The 18,120-nt window shown below is 38.3% G+C and overlaps 1 protein-coding gene and 1 long non-coding RNA gene across 2 annotated transcripts in view; both read right to left on the reverse strand.

Moving 5' to 3' along the window:
- xkr6 (XK related 6) overlaps positions 1-18,120 on the reverse strand; it is a 348,253-nt gene that overhangs the window by 304,664 nt on the left and 25,469 nt on the right. The gene's annotated exons all lie outside the window — the stretch shown is intronic.
- Positions 409-12,034, reverse strand: LOC116973371. Its single transcript, XR_004412047.1, has 3 exons — positions 11,080-12,034; positions 5,657-5,776; positions 409-4,724 (listed from the first exon to the last, which is right to left on the reverse strand). It is a non-coding gene; the product is annotated as an uncharacterized LOC116973371 (long non-coding RNA).

Consider the following 18,120-nt stretch of genomic DNA (forward strand, 5'->3'; position numbering starts at 1 on the left):
TATCAAAGCAGAGAATGGTTGAAGAATAATGAAGGAACAAATAATTAAATTAAGTTTATTTGATCAAGGAGTTGAACTGTGGCATGGCCACATGACTGAATTGGAGCAAATCACATAAAATTGGCTTATGTATGCAGAGCCACTGAAAGCAAAAGGCACAGAGGGAAGCCTGAATTGCATGAACCTATCAAAGAATTCAAGCAATATAATTAGGGGTGTGAAAAGGTAGAACACTGTTATGAGGTGCAACTGTGTCAAAGCTAAAATAACATTACATTCACCTTGTTAACTACATAACACATTGGATAATGTGAAAATTAACCCTGGGGACTTGAACTATTGATACTGGCCAAGTGAAATTGAAATGTTTATATTTATGCCACCAGGTCAGCACCCTTATAGCTTAAAGATAATTATAATCTTTATTGATTTATCTTTAATATATGCAAAAACACGTGCAGATGCAAATGACAAACCCCTCTAAAACTGAGATTTTCATAAAATAGTTTCAGTTATGTTTTAACCAAAATTCAGAGAAATATACAAGTTAAAATTTGTCATTACAAATATCTCCCAACTGATCCTTGTAATGGATGAAAAACACCAAATGTATTACCAACTAATGCAGAGCATTCCAGGTTCAATAATAACATACTGCTAACACAGATTAGAGGTTATGAGAAGTACATAGTCAGAAGCATTTCACATAATTTTAAATGAATGAAACTGTCCAAAAGGTGGGAAAATGGCTTGTGATTCAGAAATAAAATAACTTAAAATGGAAGAAATGCAAAGAACAGTATCCAGTTAAGTTTATTCAGTTAGAGACATCTGTCTCTGATATCGCTGAACAACATAACCAACACCAGCAAACATCCATCTAATTCACATTCAATACCTTTCACTACTTTTGTGTGATTGACAACAAACAAGTGAAGAGAACCAAGTTTTACATTTCACCAATGGGCACATCTTCAGATGTAGCTACATGGCTATTATCAAAGCGAAAATGCTTGTGGTATTTCATACTTCTTATTGCCCATAGCAATTTTGATGTTGTTTAGGGATAATTCTGCATGTGATGATGTCTTTCAGAACGAGTGATTCAACTTAAAGCCGATTGATAAATGTATAAGGACACTTCAAAATTACTTTAACCTATAGTCTTGTAGATGACTTCTGACAATGTAAAACAGTTTACCCAAAAGGTGCTTAATCAGATGAAATCCAAGAGAACATCTTCAAACAAATGAAGGTAACAGAAAAGTAAAACACAACTGCAACTAACCACGTCTTGCTTAGAACTATGGAATTATAACAACTATTCAGTTCGCCAAGTTTATGTGGCTTTATGTTAAAGCTATCCTCTCCCTCTTCATCTTCCTGTGGTACACAATTTTAGATATTTCCTTTTAGATATTTACCCAGCTCTATTTTGAATGTTACAATTGAATCTGCCTTCACTACCATCTGTGGTAACGCATTCCACCCATTTACAACTTGTTGAATAAAATAATTTTCCCTTGTGTCACTTTTGGTTCTTTCTCCAATCAACGTTGTTCTATATTTTCAAGTTCTCAATCGCACTATTAACAGGAAAACTTACTATCTACTCTGTCCACATCCTTAATGATTTTAACTATTTGTGTTAGATCTAAGGGATCTAACTCTAAAGTCTAAGATCTAAGGATCTAACCGCTACCTCTAAGGGAGAACAATTCCAGATTCTCCAGTCCATGGACATCCTGGGATCACTTTTTGTAAATTTCTGGCACTCTCTCCAAAATCTTTCTCTCAAGTGTGCAATCCAGAATTAAACAAAATTCACAATGTGGCAAAACCAAAACTCTTATCAATATTCATCATGACATCCTTCACCTTTACTTTATGTCTCTATTTATCAACCCAAGATTACTGATCTTGTTTCCTCTTGGAGTTGTCTCTTCTATATTGCCTCTGTACATTCTTTCTATCAAAATCCAAACAGACCCTCTAACCCCCCCCCCCCCCCCCTATGACCTTCATTTTTGGTGACGTCCACTAAATGGAACTAAGTGGAACCTTTTGGATGTCCATATATACATCAATCCGATTTTCCTCATCAACCCTTTCAGTTACTTCATTAAAAGACAATCAAAATACTAGATACAATTAGCTTTTTTTTTTTTTAATCCATGCTTATTTTCTGGAACCAATCCACTTGTCCAAAAGACTGCCTAGTCAATCTCTGATTATTGTTTCTGGAACTGGTCTGTAATTATTTGTTATCTCTTTATATATTTTTTTAAACAAGGGAGTGGGTAATGTTTACAATTTTAAATCATCACGCACTCTGAATGTATCAATGTTTGGGAAATTATTACCAGGATCTCTATAATTTCTTCCCTTATTTCTCTCAGATGCTTCCCAGGTGATATATCCACCAACTGCAGTTTGTCTATTCAGAATCTTAATTACATCTTCTTTACTGATACTCGAACAGCATTATCTTCTACAATGAAAACTGATATAAAATACGTTAGTACTTCAAACACTCATTGACTCTGTCTCCTTTTGCAATTTTTTTTTTCTCTGATCTAACCCATCTCTCCTCTTACAACCCTTTTCCTTTCAAATATCTATAGAATATTGTAGAATGTCCTTATCCACTTGCTGCTACTTTAGTACTCTCACTTTGAATTTTTTTATTTCCATTTTTTTAACATTGTCTCTGTACTTTGTGTAATCAATCCAATCCTTGCTTACATTAACATCTGGAATTTATCATATGCTGTATTCTACTTTACTTTACTCTGTTTTTCAGCCATTGTGCTTTCATTTTCCTGTTCTTCCTACCCTTTGTAAGATGGTTTTCCAAACATTAAGCAATAGCAATTGGCCCATTCTTTGGAAAGCGAACCAACATGTCACACACGTGACCAGATGTCATCACAAAGTGATACATTAAAAAATAACTCTTGTGACATTAATCTTATTCATTGCTATTTTCCCACCTACAGAACTATAATGCATGTCTATGAACATTCTAGCTTTTTAAACTTCAGAGTTTGTATAATGCTTCCGTGTGGTGTCACACACGTGACCATTCATATTTTACCGCTGACTCTAAACAAACATTGTCAGCATAACATTAAAAATTCACTTGATAAACCGAAAAAAAATATGAACCATATATACAGTACAAAACAATATACCTGTAATGCTTTCAGAATTAGAAGAGATGTATTCCACAATGTTTCATCTTTTTGGTCACAAACGTGACTAAGAATGGGCCAATTGCTTTGTGAATTATGATTAAAACAAAGTACTTGTGCTATAAGTATTTGTGTTCAAACCATTCTTTGCACACTTTAACCAATCAAAATCTCTTTACTCCAGATTACAAAGCTGTTGAATTTGTAGAATCTGAATTTTCAAAATGGTGGCTCTGAACAATGGAAATAAATCAACATTGTAATCTCATTAAAATATGCAATCCAACAACTCTCCAAAGTCAGAAACAATACTTCTAAACAACAGTCAATTCAATGACTGGATAGCACACAACAAAAGCTTTTCACTGTGCCTCGGAACACATAACAATAATAAACTAAACTAAATCACAGATTTGTTACAGCATGGAAGGAAACCAATTGCCAACAAGTCATTATGGATTCTGTGTAACAGCAATCCAATTAGTATCACTCATCCACACCATCCCATTTTGTTCTTCTAGATACATACGTATTATTCGCATTCCAAACCACTCATGGATGTACAGTTCAGAAACCAGCCCACTGACCCATCACATCCATTCAAATCTTTTTGTCCATCTATACTAATCTTATTTGTTCTTCTATTAGTTTCCTGTCCTTTCATGCTTTCCCTGGTCAAGTGTAAATCTAAATGTCTCTTAAGTGTAGTGATTGCATCCAATTCTATGCCCTGGAGTTCCACTGTGGCAAGGAGTTCCACTTATCAACCATTGCCTATGTAAAAATTTCCACCAAAATACCCTTTAAAAATCCTTCCTTTTACCTTAAACCTTGTTTTTAACACGCCTACCATGGGATGAAGATACTGTTCCTCACCTTACCTGGGGATCATTAGCTATTTGCCTTCATTCTATATATCCCAGTTCTTGAAAATCTCCATCACTGGGAACAGTTTCTCCCTTTCTACTTTGCCCATATTTTTTAAATGAAAGAGGAAGAATAAAAAATCAGCGAGTGTTTGGTGGGGGCTTGCAGGCAGGAAACAATAGTCAGAATGTATATTGCAATAGAATCTGGTAAGATTTTCAATTCATTGGTTAAACCTTGCTAATGCTATCATTCTATAATGCTCAGAGCCATCATGCTGAAAGCTAGGATAGTTTTCACAGATTTGCAGTTGATAGTAAATGATTGTGATTTGTCCCAGCACTTTTAAAATGCTTTGGTATGATCAAAGTGCAAAACTAACTTAGTTATGTTGAACACTGAAATAGTTTAAACGCTAAGTTCTTCATATCACTGAAATCATACTCTAAAACTTGTCATCCATGTAGGGATTGTCACATTATTTGTTGAAAGAACGTAATACAACGTTTAATTTATGTTGTTTCTGCTACAGAATGCACAAGCACCAAATTCATGTTTAGGTCAAATATTATAATTTTGATCAGAATCTATAATAGTTGTACATTTAAAATAAATATAGTCATCATGTTCTTATGAGTGGACATCACTGAAATTCTGTAAAACCTAAAAGAAGATAAAAGGAAAAACAAAAACATTAATTAAAATGAATTCAGCACAGAAAAACAAAACAAAGATGAATTTAAAACAAAATTAAGCAACTTAAGGTTAAAATTAAGATATATGAATGAATATAGTTAAGTCATATAATGTTTCCAATGAAACCAATTGTTGTTTGTTAAAATGAAAAACATTTATAACCAGCAATTTGCTGTTACCATTATTAATATATTTTGTGCCAAAATAATCCTACAGTATGTTGTCTTAAAAAAATAGATAGCTAGATCAGTGCTTTCAGATTTCATTCCCAACCATGATACAAGGCCCAGTCTAAATAATTTAATAACCAGCTTAAAAATGGATAATAAAAACGGTAATCAAGCTTTAAATGGCTACTCAGTAATTTATTTACAGAAATATCCCACATGAATACTTAGGACATTAAGACTAGCAACACTCTCCATCAAATCTGTTTATCCACCAAATTTATCACATTCTTTTCCACATTCTAAACAACCTACTTGAGCAGAACATGCAAACTCTAAAGCTTTACATACATGTAGCACCATAATCACCCATGTTAAGGCATGCACTGAGGAGCTGCTTCTGAAACAAATCTGTATATTTTTTATCCCATCTCTCCTACCCCGTTCTACCTCCTCCAAAACCCGCTTCAACACCCCGATGCGGGGTTAGATGCTCTGCTCTCACAAAACAAGTCACCCAACAAGAACAAAATCCAAAATCCAGCTGATGTTACAAATCTGAACTTGTCACCAAAGAGGTGAATTCCACACTTTAAATTAAATCACGATTGTGAAGCCGCAACATAGTATTGAAATGAGAAACTGGAAAGCCAAGCACACTGGTGTGAGGTAGCCGGGGTATGGGAAAAATGTCACAGGTTGGTCAGGAGTCTTTAGCATTTTCTCCATTACCATTCATACTGTAGGGTTCATCTCCCACTCCTGGGCATCTCAGAGACTGCTAGACTTCAGCTTCTTTTAGACTATAGACACTGACCATTATATCGATGCCATCATTCCTCTGATGAGCTACTGTAGAAAAACAAATGGATGAATTATGACACCACTTAATAACATCTCCTATATCACAAAAGCCTCTCACTGTAACATTCAATGCAATGCAGCTTCTGCTATAACATATATCCCTTAAAAGGCTTGTCACACTTTCTCCCAAAGTTAACAATGCAGAACTTACTATCTGTACGTTCTGTAGCAATACCATTTTGAGGAAACATTTTGAAATGTTAGTATAAATTCACAAAAAAAAAAAAATCAGACAAATGTACAAAATAGCTAAAAGTACAGCAAAACAAAAGGTAATGCAAATGACTTCACAGAGACCTGAAGTAACTCAAATCATAAAAGATAAATGACATAAAATTAATTGAAATTAAAAATGTGAATTCTAAGCAATAGTCCAGTAGACTATTTTAACAGAATGCAGAGCACTGAAATAAAAAAACAGAAAATGTGGAAATACCTAGTGGGTCATCATCAGTGGAGGAGAGGGGAACAAAGTTAATGGTCAACAATTTCTCTCCACAGATGCTGTCTGAACTGCTGAGCTTTACCAGCATTTTCTGTTTTCTGTTTTTATATTAGAGAAACTTTTGTTCGATGATGCATTATACATACATTGCTGAAAGACAGAGGTTCTAATTCCAATACTCTTCTTGGTTAAAAGAAATTGGAAGCTGTAAATTCACTGAGCACTTTTAAACAAATTTTAAGGCGGTCAGTCAGGATCTTTATAGGGGGGTTGCACGAAAGATCACTGGGTCAGAGGGCTCGACACACGGAGCCGCTAAATCCATCTGGAGGACATCCGTCACTTCCGGTATATGTTATTAATGCTAAAAACGCGTACTTTCCTACCTGTTAAAAACCGCCAAAATGTTGAATTGTTGCGCTGAAAAAAATTGTGGGAGTCGGGGTAAGTGTGAGAGACGTACCCAACTTTAGAATTCCAAAAGTGAAGCGAAAAGAAGGTATAGAGATGCGAGAACTGAAGGGACAACAGCAGCTAAAGTGCTTGATAAACATTGGCCGTGCAGATATCGGAATTGAAAATATTGGGAATTATCGCATTTGCTCACTGCATTTCATCAAGTAAGGCATTATTTGTGTTTTTTCTTGATTCCTTTGGTATCTAAAAAATCTCAGAAGTGATAAATCTGGCTGTAAATTTTTCTTCAGAAGCGTTTTCATTTTGTATGTAAAAACCCACGGGAACTATGGGCGATTTAAAAAATTACAGCCAGATTTATCACTTCTGAAACTTTTTAGATGCCAAAGGAATCAAGAAAAAACACCTTAGTTGATGAAATGCAGTGAGCAAACGGCCAATGTTCGCCAAGCACTCTGGCTGTTGTTGTCCCTTCAGCTTTCGCTTCTATCTGCCGTAATTTCTCCTCACTTTTGGAATTCTGAAGTAGGCTAAATGTCTCACACGCTTATCCCGATTTCCATAATTATTTACAGGCAAAAATTGACAATTTCAGCCGGTTTTAACGGGCCCGCTACACTGGAAACAATGATAAGTGCCTACCTGCAGTTCATCGCGTGTAATCCATTTGGAGTAGCGTAGCAACAGTACGGGTCATGGGTCGTGACCCGACTGCCGTAAAACCTCCCTATTCAGACAATGGGCTAAAAGCAAATCTACGTTGCCAAATGCTGCAGTTATGCCAAGGATGTGAGAAGTTTATTATTTTACATTGAGTTTTAATGGATAACGTGTGAGTAAGGATTGGCATAGTGTGGTTGAGAATATTGAAAACACCTTCATATAAGATAATTGTATAAACATCATAGACAAGATTAATAAAAGTAGCAGACAGCAACAGCCATCAGTCTTAGTAAATAACTGTTGACTATCTTTATGGGGGCATGATAGTTAAAAGCACCAAAATACATCTTACAGCCTGAAACAGACTGAAAATGTAGCACATTCAAATGGCTGTTCTAAATTTAGGATCTTAACTGCCCGTAACTACCTATAAACTAGCTCTGGCTACTCTGGTTCAGGTTGAAATTGAGACCAACCTAAAAGGTCTGAATGAAGTCCATCCAGTTGCTCAACAAGAAAGTTAAAGGAGACATCCGACAGAGAGCTTCATTTGATGCAGACAGGGAGACGACTATTGTTACAGCGCCATTCCATTTTAAAACCAAATTCAGCTCTGATGATAAACCACCTCATATGGCCCGTGACCAACTTAATACATCAAACTACATAATATCACTCTTGCCACTCAGTCACACTTGCTTGAACCAGAACAATACAAGCTCAACACTGCTAATGTCCACAAAACAGTCGTTGAGTACTTTTGTTGAGTACTTCTTTTATTCTTCTTTAATACTTGCTGCATAATCAAAGATTTTCAGAATAACCTTTATTGCCAATTTTCAGTCCTCCCTAATATATTTCATGTATGAATTTGAAATTCATATGGCAACTCCTTAGGCCACGTCAAACACGTGGTGGTAGCATTACATTTTCAGGAATTAAAACATCAGTTGCTCAGTGATAACAGAGAACAATAATAGAGATGTAAATAGATTTTCAATATATTTTTTACATAATTATTTACAGGCAAAAATTGACAATTTCAGCCGGTTTTAACGGGCCCGCTACACTGGAAACAATGATAAGTGCCTACCTGCAGTTCATCGCGTGTAATCCATTTGGAGTAGCGTAGCAACAGTACGGGTCATGGGTCGTGACCCGACTGCCGTAAAACCTCCCTATTCAGACAATGGGCTAAAAGCAAATCTACGTTGCCAAATGCTGCAGTTATGCCAAGGATGTGAGAAGTTTATTATTTTACATTGAGTTTTAATGGATAACGTGTGAGTAAGGATTGGCATAGTGTGGTTGAGAATATTGAAAACACCTTCATATAAGATAATTGTATAAACATCATAGACAAGATTAATAAAAGTAGCAGACAGCAACAGCCATCAGTCTTAGTAAATAACTGTTGACTATCTTTATGGGGGCATGATAGTTAAAAGCACCAAAATACATCTTACAGCCTGAAACAGACTGAAAATGTAGCACATTCAAATGGCTGTTCTAAATTTAGGATCTTAACTGCCCGTAACTACCTATAAACTAGCTCTGGCTACTCTGGTTCAGGTTGAAATTGAGACCAACCTAAAAGGTCTGAATGAAGTCCATCCAGTTGCTCAACAAGAAAGTTAAAGGAGACATCCGACAGAGAGCTTCATTTGATGCAGACAGGGAGACGACTATTGTTACAGCGCCATTCCATTTTAAAACCAAATTCAGCTCTGATGATAAACCACCTCATATGGCCCGTGACCAACTTAATACATCAAACTACATAATATCACTCTTGCCACTCAGTCACACTTGCTTGAACCAGAACAATACAAGCTCAACACTGCTAATGTCCACAAAACAGTCGTTGAGTACTTTTGTTGAGTACTTCTTTTATTCTTCTTTAATACTTGCTGCATAATCAAAGATTTTCAGAATAACCTTTATTGCCAATTTTCAGTCCTCCCTAATATATTTCATGTATGAATTTGAAATTCATATGGCAACTCCTTAGGCCACGTCAAACACGTGGTGGTAGCATTACATTTTCAGGAATTAAAACATCAGTTGCTCAGTGATAACAGAGAACAATAATAGAGATGTAAATAGATTTTCAATATATTTTTTAGATACATTATACAACTTAATTATCTCTCTAATTCTAGAGGCTTTCTGCAGAATATTATCATTTCTTTAAATGTATTTTTAAAATAGTACACAGTGGTCAATGTGTGATATTTTTCCATGTCCAATAGCAATACTTTGATTTCTGGTAGCATTAAGGAGGCGTAGCTCACTTGAATGGTTTAAAATCAAAAAGTAAATATAACCTCTTTCACCATAAATGTCTCACAAAATATTTTCTATGTTGCAAATACCCACTACTGGAAATCAACAAAAAAAATGCAGATGCTAGAAATGACTAAACCAAAAACAGAAGAGAAAAAAACAGGATATGCCGGAAACACTCAGTAGGCCATGCAGTATCTATGGAAAGAGAACAATGTTAATGTTTCACATCAAAGACCTGGATATTGGATCCTACACATAATAATAAAAAACAAAAAAAGATGGAAACAATATTTCAGAGACTCGATCCACAAAAACATTTACCCGCCACAATTTCAATTTGAATAATTACACATTAGTTTCACTGCAGGCATGATATTCACCTCCAGAAAAAAAGTAGGAAGTATTGGCCAGGGGTCCAGGAGGTTGGCTAGGCCCCCATTGGGGACCAGGGGGCATTTTCAATAAATTGAAAGTTTTCTGCTGGTAGTTTACATAACAGAAGTGAGGACTACCTGAAATTAGAGAAGTCAATGTTCATGTCGCTGGGGTACAAACTGCCCAAACTAAATACGAGGTGCTGCTTCTCCAATTTCCGGTGGTCCTCACTCTGGCCGTGGAGGAGGCCCAGGACCGAAAGGTCGGATTCGGAATGGGAGGGCGAGTTGAAGTGCTGAGCCACTGGGAGATCAGGTTGGTTATTGCAAACCGAGCGGAGGTGTTCGGTGAAGCGATCGCCAAACCTACGCTTGGTCTCACCGATATAGATCAGCTGACATCTAGAGCGGCGGATGCAATAGATGAGGTTGGAGGAGGTGCAGGTGAACCTCTGTCGCACCTGGAACGACTGCTTGAGTCCTTGAATGAAGTCAAGGGGGGAGGTATAGCGACAGGTGTAGCATTTCTTGCAGTTGCAAGGGAAAGTGCCTGGAAAGGGGGTGGTTCGGGTGGGAAGGGACGAATTGGCCAGGGAATTACGGAGGGAGCGGTCTCTGTAGAAAGCAGAGAGGGGAGGAGATGGGAAGATGTGGCACACTGGAGGTTGAGAAAATGGCAGAGGATTATTTGTTGTGGCAAGTGGTGAGGTCACATTGGAGGTGGCGTTGGAGGTTCAGGAGTATGCCTTTCGGCCCTTCGAGACAGCACCGCCATGCACTGTGATCATGGCTGATCATCCACAATCAGTACCCCGTTCCTGCTTCCTCTCCATATCCCCTGACTCCGCTATCTTTAAGAGCTCTATCTAACTCTTGAAAGCATCCAGAGAATTGGCCTCCACTGCCTTCTGAGTGAAAACTTTTTTCCTCATCACCATTCTAAATGGCTTACCCTTTATTCTTCAACTGTGGCCCCTGGTTCTGGACTTCACCCAACATCGGGAACATGTTTCCTGCCTCTAGCGTGTCCAATCCCTTAATAATCTTATATGTTTCAATAAATGACTTAATACAGCTAAACAAATCTTTACAAAAAATGTTACCTGAAATGTCTCTTTGCCTCGCACTAAGATGAGAAAAAATCTTTTTCACCCAGTGAGTTGTGAATTTGCGGAATGCTCTGCCACTGAAGGTAGTGGTCTCGTCTCCTTCAGCAACACCTCAGTCTCCCTTCCTGAGCTCAGCCACCCACTTCTCCTCAACTCACCTACATTCACTTCTCCTCACCTACACCTCGACTAATCCCCTTGCCTCACTAAACCCCTCGCCTCGACGATACCTCCCTACCAAACTTCTTCTCACACCTAAACCTCGACTAAACCGTACCTCACTAAACCTTGCCCCTCAAATAAACCTCACTAAACTTCACCTCACACCTTAACCCCACCTCACCTCAAAACTAAACCTCCCACGACTAAACTCTGCCTCACACCTAATCCGCACCTCGACTAATCGCTGCCTCTCACCCGCTCCCGCTATTTATTGCCCCCCGGCCGTTAGTGGCGCCTCACATGAGCGGAGCGGCTCCAACCAAGGGGGCGGGACCGGGCACGGAGAGCGGCACAGGCACACTGCCCGGGAGAGCCGGTGGGAAGGGTGGGGCACACTCTTTCTGAAGTTGACATCGAGCCCGAGCCCCGCTCCGCCCGCAGCCCCTTCCTGCGGGAGCGGGAGAGAGGCGGCGATTAGTCGAGGCGGGGATTAGGTGCAAGGTGGAGCTTAGTTGTGAGGTGGGAGGTTTAGTCGAGGCGAGGTTTAATGAGTTGAGGTTTAAGTGTGAGGTGAAGTTTAGTCGAGGTGAGGTTTCGTAGTGAGGTATGTGGTTTCGTTGAGGCGAGGTTTAGTCGAATCGAGGGGTTTAGTCGAGGTAAAAAATTAATTCATTTCTAGAAAAAACAAAAAAATCGGAATTCCGATTTAAATCGGAAAAATATCATGCCTGTTTCACTGTCAATAGATAGCCAAAATTGATTGCTGCAATAACAGGCAAGAGCCTTGATCTGTGTAGGAAGCAACTGCAGATGCTGGTTTAAACTGAAGATAGACATAAAAAGCTGAAGTAACTCAGCAGGACAGGCAGCATCTCCGGAGAGAGGGAATGGGTGACGTTTCGGGTCGAGACCCTTCTTCAGACTGGTTAGGGATAAGGGAAACGAGAGATATAGACGATGATGTGGAGAGATTTTAAAAAATGAATAAAACATATGCAAAAAAATAACGATAATAAAGGAAACAGGCCATTGTTAGCTGTTTGTTGGGTGAAAACGAGAAGCTAGTGCAACATGGGTGGGGGAGGGATAGAGAGAGGGAATGCCGGGGCTACCTGAAGTGAGATAAATCATAATTCATACCACTGGGCTGTAAGCTGCGCAAGCGAAATATGAGATGCTGTTCCTCCAATTTGCATTTAGCCTCACTCTGACAATGGAGGAGACAGAGGACAGAAAGGTCTGTGTAGGAATGGGAAGGAGAATTAAAGGCAACCGGGAGATCAGGTAGGTTCAGGTGGGCTGAACGAAGAGCCTTGATTTCATGGTCAGTGACAAAGCAACAATATTTAGCACTACCTCACAGAAAACTAACCATAACAATCAAGGTGAACGCTGACCTGTGGACTCCCCCTTTTCTGACACTGTTGGTGGTCAGGAATTAATGGTTTCAAGGGGATTCCCTATAGTCAGCAACAGTGGTTCCATGAAGATGTCTGAATGCCCAATCGTGATGAAATATTCTTAAATAGCAAATCAGGAAAGTAAAGAAAAACGAACTTTTTACAGGGTACAAAATAAAAATTGAAAGACAAGATTAAGACAAAATATCAACTTTCTACATAAAATGTTTAAATCTATTAGATTTTGAAATATTTATCTGAGGGTATTACAATCCATTCAATGTTAAATTACAGTGTCAGATGTTGTAAAACAATATTTATATGTTATTTACACCTGGTTGCTCACTGGATGCTCTCAGACTTTTACAAATATTTTAGGGCTGACAACAAGAAATTACTAAAGAAGGCACAAAAGGACACAAAGTGCTGGAGTAACTCAGCAGGCGAGGCAGCATTTCTGGAGAACATGGATAGGCAACATTTCAAGACAAGACCCTTCTTCAGAAGGCACATGTGTCAGTCTTGCTGCTCATGCAGAGATGATCTGGCTGATTTATGTACATGCAATAAAAAAACTCAATTATGAAGGGGCACTGCTACACTACACCAACAGAGCACGCAAGTTTCTGCATTCAAAATTAATGAAGATAGTGGACCTTTGCATAATGTATAGTCAAAATCACAACCATTACATATTTGAGCTCTGAATCACAACAAAAATCCTCCAAAACCAACTAGATTCTTTCCTTTGGGCATCAGTATTATCCAGTATGAGAACAAATACAGAATTGACTCCAAGATACATTTCTGCAATACACATTTGTACTATTTGTGAAATGTATCTAACCATATTTATATGCATTATAAAACATGTGGTGAGATGTCAATCAAATACAGACACTTCAAATACAATGGCAAACCAAGCAGAACAAAATTAAAAATGACAAAATATTAACAGAATGTGAACAAAATACAGTAGCTAATGCTATTCAGCGACATTTCCTATACCAATCACACAAATTTAATTGATGAAAATTATTAATCATTTATGCATGTTACCCAACTTGTGTAAGGAAGCTATGTACAAGTTTTCATAAAATTGTTTTCATAAAACTGCAAACCAAGCAGAACTAAATTAAAAATTACAAAATATCAGCCTACCCTGGTCTGGATGTGGAGGCCCTAAACAACTAGTTGCAGCATGATTTCCAGAACAGCAGTGTGCCAAAAATATCATTAACAACCTGGAAAGCTGGCATTTGAGGGTCTTCATTAAAACTGAGGTACACATAAACCACTGAAAAGGTGCAATTTTTTCACCTTGAGGCAAACTGAGATTTTAATTTTCCTTTAGCATCTCTTGCTCAATAAGGCCTTCCAAATAAGGTCATAAGGGATAGGAGCAGAATTAGGCCATTCGGGCCCATCAAGTCTACTTCATTCAATAATGGTTGATCTATCTCTCCCTCCAAACCCCATTCTCCTGCCTTCTCCTCATAATCTCAGACCTGTACTAATCAAGAATCTATCCATCTCTGCCTTAAAAATATCCACTAACTTGGCCTCCACAGCCTTCTGTGGCAAAGAATTCCACAGATTCACCACCCTCTGACCAAAGACCCTTTCAATGAGCTGAATGAAATTCAATGAATTACAAGATTTGAAATAAGTTGTTAATAAACTTGAAAAGAGGTGGAGGTGTTGCATTGCTTGTCAGGGAAGATATTACAGCAGTGCTTTGGCAGGATAGATTAAAGGGCTCGTCTAGGGAGGCTATTTGGGTGGAACTGAGAAGTGCGAAAGGTGCAGCAACACTTATAGGGGTGTATTATAGACCGCCAAATGTGGAGCGAGAATTGGAAGAGCAAATATGTAAGGAGATAGCAGATATTAGTAGTAAGCACAAGGTAGTGATTGTGGGAGATTTCAATTTTCCACACATAGACTGGGAAACACATTCTGTAAATGGGCTGGATGGTTTGGAGTTTGTAAAATGTGTGCAGGATAGTTTTTTGCAGCAATACATAGAGGTACCTACTAGAGAAAGGACAGTGCTGGACCTCCTGTTAGGAAATGAGACAGGTCAGGTGGCGGAGGTATGCGTTGGGGAGCACTTCGGGTCCAGTGATCACAATACCATTAGTTTCAATATAATTATGGAGAGGATCCGAACTGGACCTAGGGTTGAGATTTTTGATTGGAGAAAGGCTAACTTTGATGAGATGCGAAAGGATTTAAAAGGAGTGAATTGGAACATTTTGTTTTATGGGAAGGATGTAGAAGAGAAATGGAGGACATTTAAAGGGGAAATTTTAAGAGTACAGAATCTTTATGTCCCTGTTCGGTTGAAAGGAAATAGTAAAAATTGGAAAGAGCCATGGTTTTCAAGGGAAATTGGACACTTGGTTCGGAAAAAGAGAGAGATCTACAATAATTATAGGCAGCATGGAGTAAATGAGGTGCTTGAGGAGTATAAAGAATGTAAAAAGAATCTTAAGAAAGAAATTAGAAAAGCTAAAAGAAGATATGAGGTTGCTTTGGCAAGTAAGGTGAAAGTAAATCCAAAGGGTTTCTACAGCTATATTAATAGCTTATCCACGTCAACTCTGTCTATCCCTCTCATTGAGAGTAGGGAAGATTCAAACAAGAGGACATGACTTGAGAATTAAGGGACAGAAGTTTATGGGTAATACGAGGGGGTACTTCTTTACTCAGAGAGTGGTAGCTGTGTGGAATGAGCTTCCAGTGGAAGTGGTGGAGGCAGGTTCGATTTTATCATTTAAAAATAAATTGGATAGTTATATGGATGGGAAAGGAATGGAGGGTTATGGTCTGAGTGCAGGTAGATTGGACTAGGGGAAAATAAGTGTTCGGCACGGACTTGTAGGGCCGAGATGTCCAGAACAAGGGGTCACAGTTTAAGGATAAGGGGGAAATCTTTTAGGACCGAGATGAGGAAAACATTTTTCACACAGAGAGTGGTGAATCTCTGGAATTCTCTGCCACAGAAGGTAGTTGAGGCCAGTTCATTGGCTATATTTAAGAGGGAGTTAGATGTGGCCCTTGTGGCTAAAGGGATCAGGCGGTATGGAGAGAAGGCAGGTACAGGATACTGAGTTGGATGATCAGCCATGATCATATTGAATGGCGGTGCAGGCTCGAAGGACCGAATGGCCACCTCCTGCACCTATTTTCTATGTTTCTATGTTTCCGTGCTGTAATTGTTATATGGTTATATGGTTATATGAAATCGCAAAGTAAGTGAAAAGGCCCAAAAAAGTCAATTTCCACCAAAATAAACGTTGTTGAAAGGTTGAAAACTCTCCTGATTATTTCATTTAAGCTTTTCATTTCATCATCTTAAGATATGAAGTGGGGGTGGATATATGTGTTAAAGTGGGTAAGGGATGAGGAGATGAAATTGGGTCTGTGTTGATTAAATTAAAAATCTGATATTAGTTTAATCTAATTTAAGATTCTGTCAATATCATTAAAATGTGAAAACCAAATTTGGTCATGAAAGATTCTCAAATTTACATTTACATTATGAGTGGTAAAACATCAGACAAGGTGGTAGTATTCTTTTTCAGATTTGTAACAATATTTCATGCCTCAAGCAAAGCACAGGAAAGGTGATCCATGAAGGAGCTGCCTCGAGGCAAACTGCGATTTTCATTTTCCTTCAGTATCTACGCTGATCAGATCTTGCTCAACGTCCTCCCAAATATTTGTTGCCCTTTCAATGTATTATGAATTACTACACCAAGATTTGAAATAAGTCATTAATAAAATTGTTTGACATTAGAATCTGGAAAAGGCACAAGAGAAAATCTTGGTATCTTCAAGCATCCTAACAACCCAACACCAAATTCATTGTTAATCCTTATAAAACAGCTCTACTCTTGCACATCTCTTGAAATGTAGCAACTGAAGGTTCAACAGAAATATCTCAACAGGAAGACAAAGCACAAAATGCTGCAAGCACATGACCGCAAGCAGAAAGTAAATGTTTCTGGTCAAAGGCCTTTCATCAGCGCCTCCAGCACTGTTTTTATTTCAGCTTCTCAATATCTGCAGCTTCAGTGCTTTGAGTGCTCAGGAAAATACCGTTTGCAGCCGCATTTTAAAAAGGCTTAGAGTCTTCATGCAATGGCAGAAAGAAATCTTTAGATCATATTAACATGCACAAGACAGTGCTGACAGATGGTAGACTTTGCACTTCAATCCTGAAGATTTAAATTATCATAGACTTGGTCTTCATTTCTTTACAACTGGCAAGATGATGAACTAAATGGTGAAGTTTAGTTTAGATTAGAGATACAGCATGGAAATAGACCCTTCAGCCCAGCCCACGTCAACCATCAATCACCCGTTCACACTGGTTCTATGTTATCCCACTTTCTCATCCATTCCCTATAGATTAGGGGCAATTTTTACAGAGGCCAATTAACCTACAAATCCAGTCTTTGGGATATGGGAGAGTGTGCAAACTCCACATAGTCAGCATCCAAGGTCAGGGTCAATACCAGTCTCTGGTTCTGTGAGGCAGCAGCTCGACCAGCCACACTAATGTATCGACCAGCTGCGCCACCATGTGTTTAATTTTGTAGATCAAAATTAAACCCCAAGGTAAATCCTCATGAGAAATGTATGATTCTTTCCAAAGATTCTCAGTGACTCAAAATAGGACCAAAATTACAGCTTGGATTTTGGAATGTTATTTACATAATTCGATACAATGCAAACCTCTCTTTCTAAATAGTAAAGATTGACCTTTTAGATAGGCACACGAGTATGCAGAGAATGGAGGGTAATGAATCACGTGCATGCAGAAGAGATTAGTTTGACGGCATCATGTTCCACACAATGTGGGCCGAAGGGCCTTTTCCAGTGATGTACTGTTCTACGGTTCCAGCTAACACGCAGTTACTGGAGTTGATTGCCATTTGTTAGGCAGTAATCTGCTCTGAGATGATCGGTCAGTGGCATGGGAATGGACATCAATCTCTCAATTAAACAAATGGAGAACACTGGCATAATTGGGGGGGGGGGGGGGGGGGGGGGGAGGGTTGAAATTGTGGGGACATTTTTCTTTTTTTTTCGCGGCTGGTGAAATTAAAATTGTTATTATTAAAATAGACTTCATTAAAGATTCATAAAGTATAATTAAATTGAAACCTGTAATAATAACAATTACAGACTAGATCAAGCCTTACCTCACTTAGTTCTTTGACAATATCTTCATTTCCTTTCACATAATCATGCACTCTCTTTTACAACAATGTCACCTCTCCATTTACGTCTCTGGTTCTTTTCAGTACCATCACACCACAATTGACCAATGCAGTTGAAAAAAACTATCCGGTGATTTGTATGAGAATTGAAAACCACATAATTAAATTAGTTGCTGTAAAGTTAAGAGGTTAAGTCTCTCAAAGCTTACTATGCCAATGTTGTGTTGACTGGACTGAAA

This window comes from Amblyraja radiata, chromosome 5, assembly GCF_010909765.2.
Source record: "Amblyraja radiata isolate CabotCenter1 chromosome 5, sAmbRad1.1.pri, whole genome shotgun sequence".
Classification (NCBI taxonomy): domain Eukaryota; kingdom Metazoa; phylum Chordata; class Chondrichthyes; order Rajiformes; family Rajidae; genus Amblyraja; species Amblyraja radiata.